Source organism: Sorex araneus, chromosome 1, assembly GCF_027595985.1.
Source record: "Sorex araneus isolate mSorAra2 chromosome 1, mSorAra2.pri, whole genome shotgun sequence".
Lineage (NCBI taxonomy): Eukaryota > Metazoa > Chordata > Mammalia > Eulipotyphla > Soricidae > Sorex > Sorex araneus.
Window position 1 is genome coordinate 260,827,475 of NC_073302.1, and position 21,907 is coordinate 260,849,381.

The 21,907-nt window shown below is 35.5% G+C and overlaps 1 pseudogene; it reads right to left on the reverse strand.

Annotated features, from left to right (window-relative positions):
• Nucleotides 1-229: 229 nt before the first annotated feature.
• LOC129402161 (transcription factor BTF3-like) lies at nucleotides 230-21,008 on the reverse strand (annotated as a pseudogene).
• Nucleotides 21,009-21,907: the final 899 nt, after the last annotated feature.

A 21,907-nucleotide genomic window follows, 5' to 3' on the forward strand; every position in this document is an offset into this window, starting at 1 on the left:
ACCAGTATTGGAACGGTCCCAACAGTTTTTACTTCTGTTTTTATGTTAATATTTTATGTTAGTTTTTGAGGCATACCAGTTATGCTCAAAGGTTAATCCTAGTTCTGCATCTAGGACTCACTACTGGTGGTGCTCATGGGACCATATGGGATACCTGGGATTGAACCCAGGAAGGCCACTTCCAAGGAAAGTGCCTTACCCACTGTATTATCTCCCCAGTCCTGCACTTTCAAGTTTCATCTTTCTCAGAAATTGACCAAGTGCCATTCCTTTCATTCTTGATTGCTTCATCAAATGCTCCACAAAATCTGAGCCTTCGTCCTCTGCATCCTCTCCGGTAGCAAATGATGCTTTCCATCTGCAAATTGTTTGGTCTGAGCTTCAGTCAGTCTTAGCCGATGCAGACTGTCTGCACCTATAGATGGTTTAAGATTCTGGGAAGCATTTCTGTCTGCTGTCTTGTGTCAGCATAGCCTGTAATGAATGGTGAAGGTGTTAGCTGAGAGAGAAATATAAATTTTAGAATTGTAAACGTGTGTCATTATTCCTTGCTTTGGGAACATATTCACCTCTTCAGTACCAGAGATATTGTTTACTTACAACTTCTTTAAGAAGAACACACCATTGTGTTTGTCTTTGTTTTTAAATCACCTACTGTAGCTGTTTTATGAACTCCATTTGTCTATCTACTATGATTCCCTAACTTTCCCTCCAATTCTCATTTGTGCTTGCAGTTTGGAGAGCTACTCTTGGTTCATTGTTTCTCTCTTCTGAGGCTCTGTTCTTTGGACTGCTTTCTTAACTTTCCTTTGCCTAGGTCAATGCTTGAACATAAAATACAAACAAATTATGAGTACTGATTTTGTATGATGCCAGTTTATGTTTTGTTATATCTAGTTGCCATTTAGTACAGACATACGGTTTTCTATGTATGGTATTATTCTTTGTATATAGCAATAATTTTTTTAGTTTCCAATTTGGATTGATTTTATCTTTTTCTTGTCTAAATGTTCTGGCTACGACTTCCTGAAAATCAATGATGATGGGGCTGAGAGATATTATAGCAGGTAAAGTGTTTACCTTGCATTTGATAAACCAGGGTTTGATCCCAAACTGGGTATAGTGTCCTGAGCACCTAGCCACCAGAAGTAAACCCTGAGAACTGAAGGGTGTGTCTCTGTCCCACTACCCAACCCTCAAAAAAAAAAAAAAAAAGAAAAAAGAAAAACAGAGGTAACATTGAGATTTGACATGCTTGCCTTGTGCCAGATTTTTTTTTTTGGCGGGGGAGTGACATCCGGCGATGCACAGGGGTTACTAATTACTCCTGGCGGTGCTCGGGGGACCATATGGGATGTTGGGAATTGACCCCAGGTCAGCCGAGTGCAAGGCAAATGACCTACCCACTGTGCTATTGCTCAGCACTTCTGCCAGAACTGAAGGGAAAAATTTCCAGTTTTTACACAATCAGTATGTTTATTTTTGGTTGTCATACATGGTCTTTATTATGTTGTGGCATATTTTTTTCTGTACTAGTGTTAAGCTGTATAATATTGCTTGTTTAAGGTTTATTTCTTATGATTTCAGCCGGAGAAGTTTATATTAATCAATATTTTTTTCATTTGTCTAGATTGTTCAGTTTGCTTTAATAGAGAACTTCATAGTAGTCTCATGATCTTGATGTGGATCTTTCATAGGTTTTATATGAGAATTAACCTTTTCATTTTGAATATATTTATCAGGTTTTATTTTTATTTTTACATAATGAATCTGGCAACGAGCTAATAAATTTTATTATTCCTTTCAGGGAACCATCTCTGACTTTATTAGTTTTTCTATTATAGCTTTGGTCTTTATTGCATTGATTCCTGCTCTAATTATTATTTCTCTCTTTCTGTCAACTTTGGAGTCTGCTTTTTCTTTTATAGTTTCTTCAGATATAAGGTTTTATCATTTATTTGAGTCTTCACTTGTTTCCTGATGTGGGCCTGTGTAAGAATGAATTTCTTTCTTCATAATATTGCAATGTCCCAGAGGGTATGATTTTGTTCTTTTTGTGTGTGTTTTCTTTGGAAAGTTTTGTATTTCTCCCTTAATTTCTCTTTGACACAAGTATTATTATTATTATCTTCTTCTTCTTCATCATCTTCATCTTCTTATTATTATTATTATCTTCTTATCTTTTTTATTGTCTGTTAGGGACCAGAATCCAGAATGCTGGAACCTCCAAGATGGAGTGCAGCCTTGGCCACATCTCCTAGAAGAATTTCCCCTGAAGAAAGAAAAGCTTTACATCTCTTTATGTTTATGTTCAATCAAATCCATGTCTATGTTTTCGCTCAACCAAATCCATGTTTATATTTATATTCAACCAAACCCACGTTAAGACCTGTTGCCCTGCCCTTACACTTTTGCTGTAGAATCCCAGTCTTATCGCATTAAAAATATTGCTGGCCATCAGCCTGTGACCCATTCTTACAATTATCAGCAGAGGGAAATTACACCATTCTCAAATCCACAAGAGGACCTAGTGACCCCTGGGACAGTGACAACTGGCTCCCGAAAAGGTTGTGCAGCCAACACTTGGATGGTTGATGGTTTCATTCAATTTTGCTCAGAAAATAGTCTTGATATGATATCCATTTTAATATATTTATTCAAATTTCTCTTGTTTCCAATTCTATTAGATAGATATCCAATGCTTTGATAACTAAGGGAAGCATTTTTGCTTAGAGATGGAATCTCTATTGTTTTCTTTTAAGTTTGTTCTTTTAATTTTTTTATTTAATGCCATCATTTCCAGGCTAATTTGTGGTCAGAATAAATTGTCAGTTGCTCTAAGTTATATGTTAATATCCCCTTTTAACTAGTATGTTGCTGTCAGTTTAAATCTGAGATCTGTTCATAATTGTTTTGTAAATTTACATGCATGTGGTTGAATTTATATTTATCAGTGAATGCTAATTCTACCTTATTAATCGACTACTTTATGAATATATAACATTTATTGTTTTCTTTAATTTCCTTTATTAGTTCAATGTTCTCTTAGCAAATAAAAGTAAAGCAGTCCCTATCTCTTTTCTGCATTGTTGTCTCGGAACAATTTGTTCCAGTCTTACTCTAAGTCCCACCCCACCAGTTTTTTTTTTAATATCTGAAATGAGATGTTTGCACACTATGCTGTCATGCTGTATTATTTTTATTTAATCTATCCACCTTCATATGTCTTTTGATTGATGAGTTTGTACCATTCACACATAGGGCTATTGCTGAGACATAGGATTGACTTGCATCCAATCATGTGTTCTGTTGTTGCTTTTTATTTCCATTAGGATTATTTATTTGCTTGTCCTTTTTTGTTTTTGTCTCTCAGGGACTGCGTGAGGGGTTTGGAAGATATTCTCAGCTGTGTCAACTAGATCCAATAGCTCAATGCTAGAGCCGTTCAATGTGGTGCTGCTCAGGCCCTTCATTGCTGTAAAATATTGGCAACACCATGGCAGTGCTCAGAGTTCTTCCAAGCCCACACCTGACATTACTGGCAGGGAGATAGCACTGGCAGGTATGCAATGCTGGCTGGTGAGCAGGATCAAACTAGAGTCCTGAACATGTAATCCTGCTCCCTGTGCTAATCTCCCAGCACTTATTTCTAGATTTAAAATTCTATTTAGTTATGGCCTTTTCCTGTGAATGTCTTACTTTGGTAATTCTCTTAATTTCTTCAATTTCTTTATATTTCCCCCTTGTAAATGTCCTCCTGCGCCATTTTTAAAAAATGTTTGTTGTCATGGAGAATATATCATGCTTTCTATAGCTGAAAAAAATATTTTTCTTTTTTTGTATTATTCAGTAACATTTAAATATACTAGCCTTTATCAATTTACTTTTTAATCTTATTGTTATCTCATAACACTGTTCTTCTTGTTCTTGTTCTATACACCCTTGCTTAAATACTTGCCATCTTTTTGTTTCTTCTCTTTCCATGGAGAAGACTACTTTCAACATTTCTTTCTGTCTTCTTCTTTTTGATAACATCAGGCAATGCTCAGGGCTTACTCCTAGTTCTGGCTCTGGTTCTGCATTCAGGAATTACTTCTGGTGGTGCTTAGAGGAACATATGGGATGCCAGGGATTGAACCTGGGTTGGCTTCCTGCAAGGTAAATGCCCTATCTGCTCATCATTTCCTAAAGAACAAATCTTTGATATAAACTCTATTAGCTTGTTTGTCTGAAAAAAATATCTTTGGTTCTCCTTCCTATTTGAAAGAAAATTTTGTAGATATAAAATATCTTCTAGAAGTCATTTTCTATTTTTTAAAAATATTCTTCTTTATTTATTATGATGCTGGGGCTCAAGCTCTGATCTCAAATACAAGGCACATACATTGCCACTGAGTCATGTGCTGATCCCATTATTTATTGTTTAAAGGGTCAGCTAGTTATTCTTTTCCTTTTCTTTTGTATAATGTCTGTTAAAAAGTCTGATAGAAGTTTGGTAAAGCTTCATTTGTATTGTTACCTTTTCTTTGCTGTAGCACTCCTTTTTCTTCTTTTTAAATTTTATTATTTTTAATTCTGAACATTTAATGATGAGGTATCCTGATGTTTGTCATCTATATTTTTAATATGTGGGCATTCTTTCAGATTCCCAAATATCTGTGATGGATTCTTTATATAGCTTTGTGGAGTTCTAACTAGTGTTGATTTGAATATGGTCTCTGCTTTTCTCTCTTTTTGCCTTAGGGTACTTACATAGTTCTAATATTTAACCTTATAATAAAGTCTGGTGTTTCTCATATACTTTCTTCATTTCTCATATACTTTCTTCTTTTCTTATATACTTTATTCATTTTTCATAAATATTGTTTCATTATTGTGAGTCACTTGCTGTGATATAATCTTCAATTTCCATGTCATTTCCTCATAGATATGGAGTCTGTATTATACTTACCATGTTATATTAAATTTCATTCACTGTGCTCTTTATACCCAACATCTCTGTTTGGAATTTTGTAATATCTTCAATCTTTTTGATGAAGCATTGCTTATAGTCTCCTAGTTCTATTTTGCTATCTTTGATATGTTATTTTGTGTGTAGATGAGATTCTCTAAGTTTGTTAAGTTTTATATGCTGCTGATTCTTTTCTATTTTTGTCTGTTACTTCTATGAATTTAATTTTTAAAGTTTCCCTCTGAGGTTTCTTGCATTCTTGAGGAATTGTGTCTTATTTTATTTTTTTCGTTGTTTTTCTGGGGGCTAGATACTGAGATGTTCAGGAGTTACTCCTAACTCTGAACTTAGGAATTACCGCTGGCCATTCTCTGGGCACCATTTGCGATGCTAGGGAATCTTGGTCCGCATTTGCAAGACAAATGTCCTACTCATTATACCATCAGTCAGGGCCTGGATTTTAACTTGTTTATCCAATGATTACCTAGTGGATTTGTGTTTGTTTGTTTTTCATTGTCATTTTTTTTATTACTTTTGGATCATGCATTTTTTTTTAAATCTTTTATTGTTGTCTTGTTTTGGGGGGCTCAGTGTATCCATATTTGTGTTTACCTCAGCGTGGCGGCCCCCTCAGCACCTTGGTGGACCAGAACAGACCACCGACTTTCTTTACAAAGGGAAAATGACAGCTGGTTCAGTGTGTGTCCCCCAGATCATACCATTGCAAGTGCCTCAGCCAGGAAAAGCCAAGATGTCTAGAGCGATAGCACAGCGGGTAGGGCGTTTGACTTGCACGGGGCTGTCCGTCTCAGAGAGCCCAGCAAGTTAACAAGAGTATTCCACCCACATGGCAGAGCCTGGCAAGCGCATATTGGATATGCCAAAAACCATAACATATCTCACAATGGAGACGTTACTGGTACCCACTCGAGCAAATCGATGAACAACCTGAGGACAGTGCTGCAGTGCAGTTTTCTTGCATGTGATATTGTGACTTTTGTGCTGAAATTGTCCTTGATTTCTAACACTATAATAGGGAAATGGAGGTAGGGCACACTGACTAGATAAAAACAAAACAAACAGGAACTTTAGTCAGTTGAACACAGAGTTCTCTCCAGACATAGGTGAGTGAGAAGCAATACAGAGACAGAGGTTGACAGCTTTTCCTTCATTCCCACCAATGTTCCACCTCACAGTCTGTCTCTGGCCTGTTGGGAATTAAAGCACTGTTCCTTATTGTGGTGGGGTGGAGATTCAGCTGGAATAGCTACTTCTAATCCAAATCATCAGAACTCAATTTAGTTTTCACCAGTGTATAAGTTGATAGCACAGGCTTTCACGTCTGACAACATGATGAGTTGTTTCTTGAACTGTTTTGTTATTCCCCCTGTCTTGTTAGATATGCATGTTATAATAGCATCTAATGTATGGCTCACTTCACAGTGATCTCTGAACCAACTGATCCCACCTCTGCAATAATTTTCCATCATGCTAGAAAATACCTTGGAGTATCTATGATTTGTACTTGATTTCTGGTTATATGCATGTGAAGACTTTGGCTGTCAGCATTTGTTCTGCCATTTTTTTAAGTTAATTTAATCATCCAGTTAGTAGGACATCAGAGTAACTGGTATTTGTGTTTTTTCTAATAATCAAGATATAGTATATTATTATATTATTTAAATTATACATTAATTTTCTTAAATTTTCTATGGTTCAAACCTAAAGTTGATTAAGAATTTATACCATAAGACAAAATCCCTCATTGTACTCAAACAAATTTCAGGACAAATATATTTAATTCAGTATAACATTTCAATAACAGTGAAAATGGTTAAGGACTGTTAACAAAATATAATGCATGTATGTCAAAAACAGATTAAAGTTATTTACTTAAAATATAGGTAAAGCAAGAATGTTATTGGGGTGGCAATTATAATATAGCTATGAAAAATGACATTTGCAAATATTGCAAACTCTTCAAATGTTTGACACTAATTTTATGAATACTTATTTATTAGTTAAAATAATACCAATATTCTATATCTAGATTTTTGTATTACCTTTTTAAATGCACTAAGTATATGGACACCAAACTGTATAAAATGGTAGTTCATATACCTACAGAGGACAAAAATAAGAATTCACATAAACTATAAAATGGATTTAAATTCATTATATTTATAGAAATTTTCTGGAACTATTCTCTATCTTCTTAGTGCTGCCAAAGGAATCTGGAGTTCTGACCTACAACGACGGTCAAGAATCAGGGACGCTGTCTCCTTTGCCAAGGCATCAAAAATCAGATGGGCCGGTCATGTAATGCGATTCAGAGATGACTGCTGGACTAGAGCTGTTACCAACTGGATTCCATGGGACGTCAGAAGACCTCATGGCTGCACACCAAATAGAAGGTCAGATTTCTTTGTCAAATCCCTGAATGAACGATTTGAGGCTCTTCCTGTTTCTGGAGCGAGCAGATATCATTGGGCTGCACTAGCATGCAACAGGGACAAATGGAGATGTTACTGGTGCCCACTCGAGCTAATCAAAATCAACAGGAGGACAAGTGATACAAGTGATTCTATATTTTCATGTTCCTAAGTAGTCATCATCATCATCATCATCATCATCATCATCATCATCATCATCATGCTGTTGATCGTCGAATTTCTCGAGTGGTTTCAGCAACCTCTCCATTCATCCTATCCCTGAGATGTTAGAAGCCTCTCTCTACTCGGCATTCTAAGTAGTATGTTAGCTACTGCTAAGTAATATGTTAGCAAAATATAATTTGTACATAGGACCATTGTTATTCTGCATTGCAAAAATGTGTTTGAGAAAGTTATATAAAAGTTATTTCTGGTAAAATTTAGTGAAGAATCGGCACTTCTTAGATGATCTTAATCTTTGCTTTTTTTGACGGGAGTAAGAGTGAGAGTTTGGAGCTGGTTGGTTTGGCAATACCAAGCTGTGTTCAAAGATTACTCCAGGCACAGATCAGAGGACCTTATGTTCTGACCTTATGCTCAGAGATCAGATGACCTTATGCTCTGGTTCTGTTTAAACCAGAGTCAGTGTCAACGTATGGTAAGCACCTTACTCTCTGGACTATCTCTCCATTCCCATACCATGGTTTTTATTAAAAATAATTCAATGTGTTGAGATACTAAAATGCAAGATGATAATAGAATAGTAGTCTATCTCAACGAGCATGAGATAACAGAATAATGTAAGCCTCATTGAATTACGAAGGAAATTTTTTTGTAAATAAAGCAATTGATAAGAGTGTAAAAAATCTCCACGAGTGTAGCAAAAGTGATTATTACAGAAAAAAAAAGTAATACATAAAGTGTGGTATCTTCAACAATTGTTTTTAGTATTTTTTTGTAGTGATGCCCTGAATCCAACAATATATATAAGAGGCTGGGCTGGAGACCTTGAGTTTGGCCATATCTACATTATATAGTTATGCAATTCAAAATAGCTTGAATTTTACCAAGCCAAGCTTTGGAATGGTTAAATTGTTTTAGGCATTCATGGAGATTTTTGCATTTTAGAAATATAGCTTTGGGCCAGAGTGATAGCACAGCCAGTAGTGCTTTTGCCTTGAACTCGGTCAACCCGGGTTTGATCCCTGGCATTCCAGAGGGTCCCCCAGGCACCTCCAGGAGTAATTCATGAGTGCAGAAAAGGAGTAACCTTTGAGCATTGCTGGGTGTGTCACAAAAAGCAGATAGATAGATAGATAGATAGATAGATAGATAGATAGACAGACAGACAGACAGACAGACAGACAGACAGATAGATAGATAGATAGATAGATAGATAGATAGATAGATAGATAGATAGATAGATAGATAGATAGATAGAGCTTTAACTTTGGATCATTTGACATAGAAAGAACTGAGGTTTGGGAGAACAATGAAGAAGTTATAGTAGTTAAGTCACGTGAGAGGATTTATAGCTAAATCTAACAAAATAAAAGAGACACATAGACAAAGAGGAGGAAGATACTGGAGAAAAGAAAGATGATCTTTTATAGTGCTTTTTAGAACACTTAACTAAAATGCAGAACAACTGTATCACTAAAGTATAAATTATATTAAAACAAGCAATGTATAAAAAGCATAAAAGTGGGAAAAATGTAAAGAATACAGCAATGTTGAAAAGCGTACTATGATTGTCGAAGAAGCTAATTGAAAACTGGAGTTTTATTCACGTGAGACCTGGAATGGAGTGGATTTTAAGAAGCCCCCCCCCCTTACTCTTTAGTGTTCTGGAAAATGGTTAACTTCAAAGAGCCATAATTTTCCATGTTGCTAAGATAAAACTAATGAATGCTCTCTATCCTGTCTTCATTTACCTATATAAAAACCCAGCTCCAATAACCTTCACATTCTCATTAGCCTCATGTAGAAATTAACTAAACTACTTGTCCTTACTGATATTTCAGGAAAAACCCAAAAATCTGCTATAGAACTTCATCAAACTTTAGTCTTATTCTTGAACTTTAGCCCATGTTCAGTCAGAATAAGCATGTACAGCAAAACAACTCATCTTTCAAGGTCTCTCCTAGAATAGTTACTCACCAAAATACATATCCACGAATTATCTGGTACAGACTCATCTTTTTTATTATTATTATTTTTAATTCTTTTATTGATTCACCATGTGGAAAGTTACAAAGCTTTCAGGTTAAAGTCTCAGTTATACAATGCTCAAACACCCATCCCTTCACCAGTGCACATATTCCACCACCAAGAATCACGATATACCTCCCCCCTTCCCCCCACCTCCCCAGCCCCCCACCCCGCATGTGTAACTGGTAAATTTCACTTTACTTTCACTTTACTTTGATCACATTCAATATTTCAACAAAAAATTCACTATTATTGATTTGGAGTTTCTCCCCCCTAAAGTCGATCTGCTGAAAAGAAAGCATTTGGTAATTTGTTTTCCATTGCTGAGAATGAAGAGATATGAGGTCAGGAGGCCGCACCAGCAGCAGCATAGTTTTGGATTTCTGTATTTTAGTATTTTAGTAACTAAGTCCAGAGAAATGTCTGCCAGGAATCGTAACATTGAAAGCTTTGGTACAGACTCATCTTATCTGCATTAAATGTTCCCTATAAAAGAAAACACTGTTTCTGTCTTTGGAATGCTTGCAAATTTCATCATCAGAGATACTTTCGTATTGATACAGATTCCCTCACCTACTTTTCAATATCCTCTCAAAATCTGTTCTTGCCTATGTATAAGTTTACTGAACACATAGAGCAAACATTTGCAGAAAATTATATTTAAAAATTAACTAAATAACTTTTTGGTGATTGTAATTGTATTATTATTATCAACTAAGTTTAACACTAAGGTGCCAGTAAAGTAAAAGAGAAATGTGTCTTACTGCTAACACTAAAGGATGATTCCTGTTCTATTTCTGTCTTAACTATGACAATCAAGTCTCAGGCCCTCCAAATTCATGTTCTTAATATTCAATTAAAACAAGCTGAATTTAAAGTGGTTTAATTAATTGCACTATATCAAAAAGCAATCTAAAATATTCATTCTAAATGCAAGTGTAAGTATACTCAACAAAACTCTCTTGAGCATTACCAGATATCACTTAGCTTTCTGAATTTAGACTCTGAATCAAACAGTGGGAAAAATTTAGCAGGGTGATAACACTCTTTTCTTTCCTAGGGATATTCACTTAACCTGGCTTGACTATCTAACCACTTGTGAATCTGCACTGAGGTGTAAATTTATTTCTCTCTATAGGATGACTGCTAGCTTGCTCTGCAACTGATTAGGACTGTGTTCCTGGGTATAGTTTTTATAATACATAGTTTTAAAAATAAAAATATTCAGTAAAGTATTAGGCAAGTATGAGGTGATATTTTGTAAAATTTTCTACAGAAAATTGATTCTTTTCACATTGTGTGATGAGCTGGTTATGCAATATGATCACATATATAAATTTTCACCTATCATATATATGTTCCTTAATTACAATTGAATAGTCTTCACTATATTTTTACTTATTCGTATAATACATAATATGTCCACCTACTATATTATATGTGTATATATAATATTTAAGCATTATTGCTAATGAAGCTGCAGTGTGACATATCACCACAGAGGGAAATAAATATATATGCCTCTCGAAGAGCCCGACAAGCTACTGAGAGTATCCCACCCGCACAGCATAGCCTGGCAAGCTCCCTGTGGTGTATTAGATATGCCCAAAACAGAAACAATAACAGGTCTCATTCCTCTGACCCTGAAAGAAGCCTCCAATCATTGGGAAAGACGAGTAAGGAGAGGTTTCTAAAATCTCACGGCTGGGATGAATGGAGAAGTTACTAGCTCCTGCTCGAGTAAATCAATGAACAACAAAATGACAGTGATAGTGATATAATATAGTAGTTGGATATATTATGCTACATTCCTTCTAATAAAATAGTCCTATAAGTTGTTACTTTTGAATTGGATCTATTATGTATACATTTCTTCTAATAGAATAGTGCTTTATATAGAGTTTATAATCACCTGAAATGATTGCAGAGTAATATTTTGTTATTCAACTATAAATATGTCTATGCACACATATAGACACTTCAAGTAAATTTTTCTGACCCATAGCCATAAAATCTCTCTCTTGTTGAGAGTGATAAGCATCTGTGAACTCTGTATCATGGTTTACTATAATGCTTTATTGCACATCCTTGTCAACACATATGATAGAGTAGCTTTGAAAGTACAGAGGTGCATCCTGTTTCATTGTGCAAGTACAAGAATGTGCCAGCTGTAATGAAGACATGGAGGCAAGTCACTTGTACATTTTTAAATAGATTTATCTAAAGACTGTATCACCATTATTTAATATTTCAACTCCCATCATAGTTTTTAACTGCTCTGACAACTGGAAATGAAAAGATTTAGAAACTGTTTAAATGACTGATATTCTCGATGAATCTGCTCTAAAATGCTTCTCAGTAATTAAGAAGCATTTCCTTACTAAAATGAACTCTAAAATTTTATCTAAATACTTGTTAATAAAGTGACTTCAAATTCAGCATTTATTACCAGATTAGCTTAGAAAATTTTCTATAAAGAGTTTATAGTCATTATTCCTTGTAAATGAAGAACATTAGAAAAAAGAGTTACCATTGCATCGGATTTGTGCTTTCTCATTCAACACTTACTCCTTCTAATAATCATATAAAATCTCACCAGCATCACGTAATGGGTGACATAATGATAATTAATCTCTTAAAAGTTATGTATATTAGGAAATGTATTACACATCTGTGTTGGTGACATAATGATAATTAATCCCTTTAAAGTTATGTGCAGTAGGAAATGTATTATACATCTCTGTGTTAAATAGTTTTCACAGTGAATATTTTCAATTTTATGTGGGAAATAAAGCTACTGATCTGCTTTAATTGAATGTTAAAAGGTAAAATAACAAAATACACAGATAAGATAAAACCCAAGGACTAACTCTAACACACAAGACTTACAAAGTAGATTGTGGCCTAAATGAGAGCATATGAACAAATTTTTGGCACTGAAATAAATTGTTTAAAACCCTTGCTGTAAAGGCTGAGATTCTACTTAGCTAACAACTATTTTTGATAAAATTGTACTTATGAAATAAATAAAGATTAAAACAAAGTCATGAAATGTTATGGTCAGTTTTCTGAACAATAATCTTATTTGATATTTTAAGAGCCGCATGAGATATTTTAGGTATTTGTATGTGAAGAATTCAAGATTGAAATAAGTTAAACCATGTTTCTTGGACATGTAAATAAACATGGAAATTATGGTTGGACAGAGTAGCACTGCTAATATGTAAACCTTTCCAAATTTACTGTGGTTCTTCTTGCCAGATCACAGAGTCAACCTCCAGGCAACCTCTGGTACTACCATCCCCACTTCCACAGGGATCCATGTTGTTTATATAAACATAGAGAGGATTGGAATCAATCAATATGTCCTTTGTTATGGGAACACAAATGTAAGTTGTGATATAGGAGGTAGAATATTTTTAGTGCTAAAAAAATAAGCCACGATCAGACATAGAGAAAATTTAAATGCATACTAAATGTGAAAGAGGTGAATCTTAAAAGATTGAATACAACAATATTGTCTTCTGGTATAGACTAAATTTTCAAAAAAATTATAGCAGCAATTTTCAGTGTGTGACCTGCAAGGGGATGAATAATGAGAAAGAAGAGGAATTTAGAGCAATTAAATTACATGCATGATACTAAAGTAATGGATAGCTGCATTGTACTACCACCAAAGCCAGTGGAATATATGGCCCAAAGAATGGACAATAATGCAGTCTATAGATTTGGGATGATTCTGATGTGTAAAGGTAGTATATCAGTTGTTGTAAAGTGTCGTAAAGTTCCACTCCCACATTCAAAGTTACCCCATATATCCACATTTCCAACCACAAAGTTTTGCATTGTGGTTGGAAATGTGGATATATGGGGTAACTTTGAATGTGGGAGTGGAAGGGGAGAAGAGAGTATCTGCTGAATCTTTGCAATTACTGTAAACTGTTCTGTGATCCTAACACTGCTCAAAAATAGTCTTCAAAAGGAACATGACATTGGTAGATTATATTCTTTTCAGTTACACTTTTATTTGGCATGTATAAATGCTTCATAAGTCTTTTACTGATTCTTTAATTAAGTGAACCACCCGATGAGATTCCTCCATTTCAGTCTGTTTAGAATCATCTAGGCAGCTTGTTAAAAACAAAGATTCCTAGAGGATAGGATGATTAACTAGTTTTTGACTTGGGCTCATGAATATACATGTCTAAATGAAAAAAGCCAATTGTTATGCAGGTAATTTATTGATGACATCAAAGAAATAAAGTTGCTATAATAATTTTTATAGTCTTAGAAAAACTTTTTTTTCCAAATGAATTTTTAACTTTTTTAACTTAAATCTTCATCTTTATAACACATAAGAACAGAAAAATAAGACTGACATTGAAATCTTTGTTGCTTTTATAATTGAATTGAATTAACTAACAGCATTTAAACTAACAGCATTTACACTTGCAATATACTAATGAGAACAAATTAAAGGCCCAAAAGACATCTTGTTCTCTAAGCTTCTTCAAAACAAAATATTTAATTTCAATTACCTATTATTATTGTTTATGGTGTTTGCATAATTTTTTGCTGACTGATATAATGGAAAGAAAGAAACATTCAAAGGAGACCTTGTATACAACCATTGTGAATTTGTTTTTAAACTATGTATTTGTTTTTGTTTATGTTTATGTTAAATGTAATCTTCTCTATTCCAACCTATAATATAAGGCCATGATTAGTTTAGGACCTTGAACTAAAACCACAAATGAGAGACCAGCGAGATATTACAGTAGATAGTAGTGTTTGCTTCTCACATGGCCATGCAGGTTTTATCCCTGCCACCATATATGATCCCAGAATCTGGCAGGAGTGATCCCTCACAGGAAGGGGGGGAAATATATAAAATTGTGTTGTTTTCAGATATCTATTCTGTTGCTGCTCCTATTTCGGATTATAATTTACCATTGCCACCTATCATATAAACATAATATCTATCTATCTATCTATCTATCTATCTATCTATCTATCTATCTATCTATGTATCTATGTATTTAGACATATATATAACTTACTCTTGTCTTTGTGTAAAATTCTACTTCACAGACAGAGAAGAAAGGTCTGCAAAGATTAAGTTTAAGAAGAGAACTCCCAGAATGACCAACTGGAAGCTCTTTGGCACTACTACGACAACGTGGGAAGGTGCCATCATTGACAACATCGACGAGGAATACAATGGACTATTTCAGCACCTCAATGACGGCTAGAAGAATGCCGAGAGTGGGAAAACCACAAACAGACTCCTGTCTTCGGAAACTCTCTATCTCATTATCCAACGTGGTTTGGCAAGAGCCTCAGGCAATCAGAAGCTAACATCCAATCTTGCAAAGCTGTGCAGAGAAGCAGTAAAGGAAGACCTCAAAGAGAGAAGAGCAGCCCTGTTGGCCAATGCGGCAGAAGCTGGGAAAATATTTGCAATGCTTGCCTATACTTCGCCAACTATAAGACCAAGATGACTGCCCTCCGATTTCCTGATGGATCTATCACATCTTCTATGAGGCCAATGGAGAGTATTATTCATGACTTCTACTTGGATCTCTTTGACAGCCACATCCACCTGCCCACATACCAAATTGTGCAGGATGGTATGTTGTTCCCAATATCCTCCCTTTCAAAATCCAACACACCGTTTTATTGGTAAAGACATGTATAGCACCCCATCCAGACAAGGTCAGACCTGAAGACCTGAAGAATCTGCTGCCAGTACTCATGAATGTACTGGCTTGGGTCTTCACATGCTACCTGTCCATATTCAAGATTCTGTCCCAATGGAAAACCAGCAGGACCATTCTGATATAGAAGAAGGGAGACATCCACAACATCAGCAACTATCACACAATCTGCCTGTTTTCTATTATCTACAAGTTGTTCACTCAAATCATCCTGACTAGAATAGGCAGAACAATAGACAAAAGACAACCATGCAAGCAGGCAAGTTCTGGAAAGGATTCAGTACCATCGACCATATACACACAATGACCGAGCTCATCGAAGTTTTGTGAGAGTTCAAGATGCCGCTTTGTCTAATGTTCATAGATATAAAAAAGACCTTCGATTCTGTTGAGACTGAAGTGGTAATTGAAACCCTAGCCAAACAGGGTGTTCAAACTCAGTACATCAAGATCCTCCACAAGCTGTATTATGGATTCACTGCCAGGATTTCACCATTCTACAAGGAAGTGATCATTGACGTAAAGAGAGGGGTTTGGCAGGGTGATACCATTTCACCATAACTCTTCAGTACCACCCTTGAGAAAGTCATGCGATGACTGGAATGAGAAGGAATGGGAGTGAAGATAGATGGTCGGCAACTACACCACCACCACTTCGCTGATGACATTGTTCTAATAACATCAAACATTAGCTAAGCGGCACAAATGCTGGCCAACTTTGACCGCTAGTGTGTAAAGGTCGGAATACAGCTAACTCTCACCAAAACAATGTTCATGGAAAATGAAATAGTCTCTGACTCTCCATTTGCTCTCAAAGAAATGAACATCTCTGAATGCAACAGGTATGTGTACCTAGTTTGAGAACTCAACATGAAGAATGACTTGGTGTCAGAACTGCGCAAGAGGAAGAGAGTAGCGTGGAATGCCTTCAAGAGAATCTAAGAAGTGGTTAAGAGGACAAAGAACCCCTGGCTCTGGGCACATCTTTTGGACTCCACCATTCTTCCTGCACTAACATATGCTTCAGAGACCTGGGCCCTACAAAAACAGAATGAGAATGCCATTCAGGTATCCCAAAAAAGGTATCAAAAGAGTTATGCTTGGAGTATCACGTTTCACTCAAGTGAGAGAAGGAATCTGGAGTTATGACCTCCATTGATTATCAAAAATCAGGGATGCTGTCTCATTTGCCAAGGCATCGAAAATCAGATTGACTGGACATGTAATTTGGTTTCGAGATGAGGCTGGACTAGTACAGTTACCCACTGAATTCCAAAGGGATGTCAAAAGACCGCGTGGTCACCCACCTACAAAATGGTCAAACTTCTTTGTCAAAACCGTGTACAAATGATTTGAGGTGCTTCTTTTTCCTGAAGCAAGCAGATATCTTTGTGCTATACTAGCTTGAGACAGGGATGAATGAAGACGTTACTGGCACCCACTCGAGCCAAAGATGTTCAACAGAATGACAAGTGATTCAAGTGGCACTCTTGCCTAAATGATGTTAGGTTTGTTTGTCATTTTTTAGTTGTCTGTTAATTAAATCCCAGGATACTTCTTATGGAATAAGTGGATATACCTCTTATTCTATGTCAAAGTATAGGTTTTAGAAAGAAAACATATATCTTTTAGAGAAATTCTTGAGATAACTACCCCTGTCTCTGCCCTGGCACTGTCTAAGACACTCAAACATTTATTTGAGTCTCAGCAAATTGGAACTGGTCCTGAAAATTTTGGACTTTGAATGTTGGTGGAATAAACTGCTCCAGAAGTGGCCCTTTGTAACAGCAGCTGCTTATAAAAACTCAAAATGTCAGTCTGTGGAAATGGCTCTGTGGCTAAAGGGCACTTGGTTTGCATATTTTGAGCCATAACTTTTATTCTAGTGCTTGCCAGTCTGTCTCTAATGTTCTTTAATATTTATCTTTATTTCCATTTTTTAATCTTAAAAACAAGAAATTCTGAACTTTACTCCTTTGGAATACATTGAAGTCTTTTGAGCAATGGGTTGGAGTGATAGCACTTAGTGTAGGGAGTTTGCTTGTACACCACCAACCCGGGTTTGATTCCTTTGTCCCTGGTGCCATGTAATCCCATCAATGGCCAACATCTGGAGACATCATATACCCTCATTCTCCTTCTCATTCTCGGAGAATCTGGAAAGCTTCTGAGAGTTTCCTGCCCGCATAGGAGAGGCTGGCAAGCTCCCTGTGGTGTATTCATATGTCAAAACCAGTAACAATAATGGGTCTCATTCCCCTGACCCTGAACAAGCCTCCAATGTGGCATCATTGGGAAGGATGAGTAAAGAGAGGCTTCTAAAATCTCAGGGCTAGGACGAATGGTGATGCTACTGAGACTGCTTGAGAAAATCGACGACCAATGGGATAATGTTGATGATCAACATAATATTTAATATATAATAATATGTATCATATATAATTTAAACTATATACAGGAACTTTTTCTAGTTAAAATATATAAATATATAAATATATTTATATTATACATCATACATGATAATATACAATATATTATTATATATACAAGGAAAAGCTATTAAAATCTTAGGGCTGGGAGGAATAGAGATGTTAGTAGTGCCCGCTCAAGTAAATTGACGAACAACGGGATGACAGTGACAGTGATTATATATACAAGATTTATTATATATTATTACAGATATAATATATAATATAAATATATTTAAATATTTTAACTAGAAATAGGTCCTATATATAAATTAAATTAATGCTATGAAATTCTCTAAAGGTTATATTGTTAAAACAGTTTAAACTATAAATATAAAGCTTTAAATCCCATTTTACTTTTATCTCAAGAACATTCCAGAAATACATAGCTGAGCAAGGAAATATAGCTGCATATGTTTCACAACAAAATTGACAAGAAATAAATTATAAACTTAAAAAATATCCATGAATTGATGAATATATTAAAAAAACTCAGGATACAAAATAGTGTGAATTATTTATCTAATATTAAGTAGATTTTTATATTCTAGAATATAAAAAGAATAGCCATAATATTTTAGTGAGAAATTAATATGTAACAGTCAATAAAATTACTTCTAATTAATTGTGTTCATTTATATTGATCAAAAACAATTTAAAAATTCTGGAGAGGTACACTAAATTATCAATAGTGTTTACTTATAGGTCCTGGGATGGAAAATTAGTGAGGGGAGAAAAAACTTTTTACTTCATATGCAACTTTAACATTTATCATATAAGCATGCATTGTTTCAAAATGAAATAAAAACAATTTATGTTTTTGTGCATCCTCTTTGACTTTACTCTTAAATCACTTTGTTGTGGGGGAGCGCTTTGCTAGAGACTATTATGCAAAATAAGAATTTCATTTCAATGGAAAAGTTAAGAATTCTTTTAAAATGCTCTTTAAAATCTTTAGTTGTCATCATGTTGTAGTTCATATTTGGTTTGTGATATCTTTCAATGATACAGTTTACCACAATTTAATTATGTCCCTTTTAGGGATGTGGGGAATTTTGGGCAATCCCCAACTGTGCTCAGGGTTACTACTGGGTCTGTGGTGAGAGACCATTCCTGATGATATTCAGGGAACCGTATTCAGTGTTGCGATCAAACCCTGGTCAGGCACACGTGAGACAAACACTCTACCTGTCATTCTGGTGAACAGCGCGGCTCGGAAAATGCTCCGGACCCGAACTGGGGCCAACAACACCAGGGAGCCGGAAGGAGGAGGTGCAGCCAGCACACCTTCTCCAGATGGAGCCCTGGCGACACTGAGCAGTAACTAACAGGGCTCCGGGATTCAGGACTGGGACATATCCGAGCCGCATGGCCGCTATTGCGGCCGCACGACCTTTTCTAAAACCCGAAGACATACGATCTTTTAATGGAAAACTAATTATCAAATGCTTCCTTAATAGGGTTATCTTGTTTGGGGGTATAATTCCCACAACAATAGTGAGTTTTGTGTTGAAATATGGAACGTAATCAAGGTGAAGAGAAAATGAAGTGAAATTCATCAGTTATACAGTTGAGGTGGGGGGCGGGGGGTATACCGGGGATTTGGGTGGTGGAATATGGGCACTGGTGAAGGGATGGTGTTTGAATACGGTATAACTGAGACATAAACTCAGTAACTTTCCACATGGTGATAAAATAAAAATAAATAAATAAATAAAAATTTAAAAAAAAGAGAGACAAACACTCTACCTGCCACACTCTTTCTTTAGTCCCGAGTTCCTATTTTTCTATGATACAAAACTGAGAAACTGCTGCAAATCTCAACATTTACAGCATAAAATATGCTATTTTTATATTTTGTTTGTTTAGTACAGCATAAAGACTGCAGTTAAAAATGTTTTGATATATAATAAACCTTAATAGTAGAATTATGTACCCAAATCTTGGGGCCATCATAAAGTGCTCCTCAGTTTGCAAATAGTTATTACTTTGTAATACTTTTAAAATATATAAATGATGATCATTTCTGGTCTGAGAAGTCATCCTGTGCTTGGAAGTTCTTTTTAGAATGTGATTATTATTTGTGCATTTGAAGTCAAGTTTTGTAGAGATTGATAAATCATAAATATATATCTATCAATATGTTAGATCATACTTTACTACTAACAAATCCCAAATCTTAGCAGTTTAATATATGAAAGACTTATCACTCACAGTGATTCTGAAATTAGCAGTGCTGACTGCATTTGCCCTGAATCAGGTTTTTTTATAATGGTATTTAATAATGATATTGTATATTTATATTATATGATATATGGTCTTAGAATGTTTTATTATACTTTCTTATATCTGTTTATAAAATCTTATAGTATTAAAATAACTTTACTGTATTATATAAATATTTATATGATCTGGAACCTTGATCTTTGGTTTGTAGCTGGGAAGAGGAACAGAAAAACAAACTGGATTATTTCTGTTAAGAAATTAAAAAGTACTATGCTCACATTTCATTGACCATAATGAGTCATATTATCATCAAACTCACTCCAAGAAAGACAGACAAATAGAATAACAAGGACATTTGGTTAGTTTTTACTATGTTTGCTATACCATGGCACTAGATGAAGAAAACTATGAGAGCACATTATAATTTGAATGATAAACAAAATCAAATGGATACATAAATTACAGAAGAAGAAAAACAAAACATAAACAGCCTGTGTTTTAATAGAATTTCTAATTCTGTGGGCCAGACCTTTAGTTAAGTGCAATAAATAAGGGGATGCATATTATCACCTCATAAAAAGAAAATGGGCTGTATAAAGTTTTGATTACCATTTTTTCTCATTCTTCTATGAAGATCTTTCATCTTTCTGTGAATCTACACAGATTTAGAAATATTTATCTCCTAGAATATTAGAATTTTATAAATATTATAAATATTTAGAATATTTACTTACTTATGTTTAGAAAATTCTCTAGTTTTGACTTCATCCAGCAGCACCTGCCCAACTCCTCACCGCTCTTCTCAATAGGTCTGTGAATCCCCTTGTCTGTACCTCCCCTTCCAGCCCTTCACTCTTCAACACCAGCCCCCAGGACCAGCCCTAGGGGCACCTGCCTTGTCTTCCACTAGGAGGACCTGCCCAACTACCTACCTGCCACTCTTCTCAATAGGTCTGTGGACCTGGGCATTAGCATCTGAACTGGCTGGGTGTGTGACCTCCATTGTGGGGGATGTGGCCTCCTTAAAAGTGGGCGTGGTCACAGATATATATCCCATTCCCAGCACTCTCTACACACATCCCAATCTTTATTATCTAATTCTATGGAAAACATCCTGGCCACCTCAAACACAATATGACAATAATCCACTGGCCTACTCCAATTCTACCAACAGACTGGTGTACACAAGGAGCTGTACAAAGACAATATAAAAGAACACCTGATCCACTGCTTCACTGGATGCCTATCATAAGTCACAGAATAATGTCTGAAAGGAAGGACGTACTCTAGAAGGGGAGAATGTTGGCCACCATCTAATGAGCTTATTCAGAATCCTTTCCCGCAATAAAGGGGAAGAGGGCTAGTGAACTTGAAGGCTTTACCTATATACAACCACAACAGCATGAATAAAAAGCACAAATCTCCACTACGAGTAGAGGATGAAGAAAATAGTCCCAAATCTTCAACAGGGGTTACCCACAAATATGATCTCTCTAATGAAGCAGTCTGAGATGAAATGCTGAGGGTGTTCAAGGAACTCAAAGAATCAATGGAGCAGACATACAGAAAATTAAAGGAAGAAATGAAAGAAACAGTGGAACTGATAGCTGAAAAAATACAGGAAGAAATGAAAACAGAAATAAGAAAATTACAAAAAGAAATGTCACAAATAAGGGATTCAGTAGATAAAATTATAAACTCAGTGGGTGCCCTCAACAAAAGAATGTTTATAGATGAATACAGCATCAGTAAATTTGCAGATGAGCAGCAGAAATTGTGCAGGCAACAACAAGCAATGGAAAAGGTTTTAAAATAGGTCTAAGTTGAATCAGAGACCTCAGAGATGACGACAAGAGGAACAATATTAGAATCATCGGAGTACAGGAAGAACAGAGAGGCAAC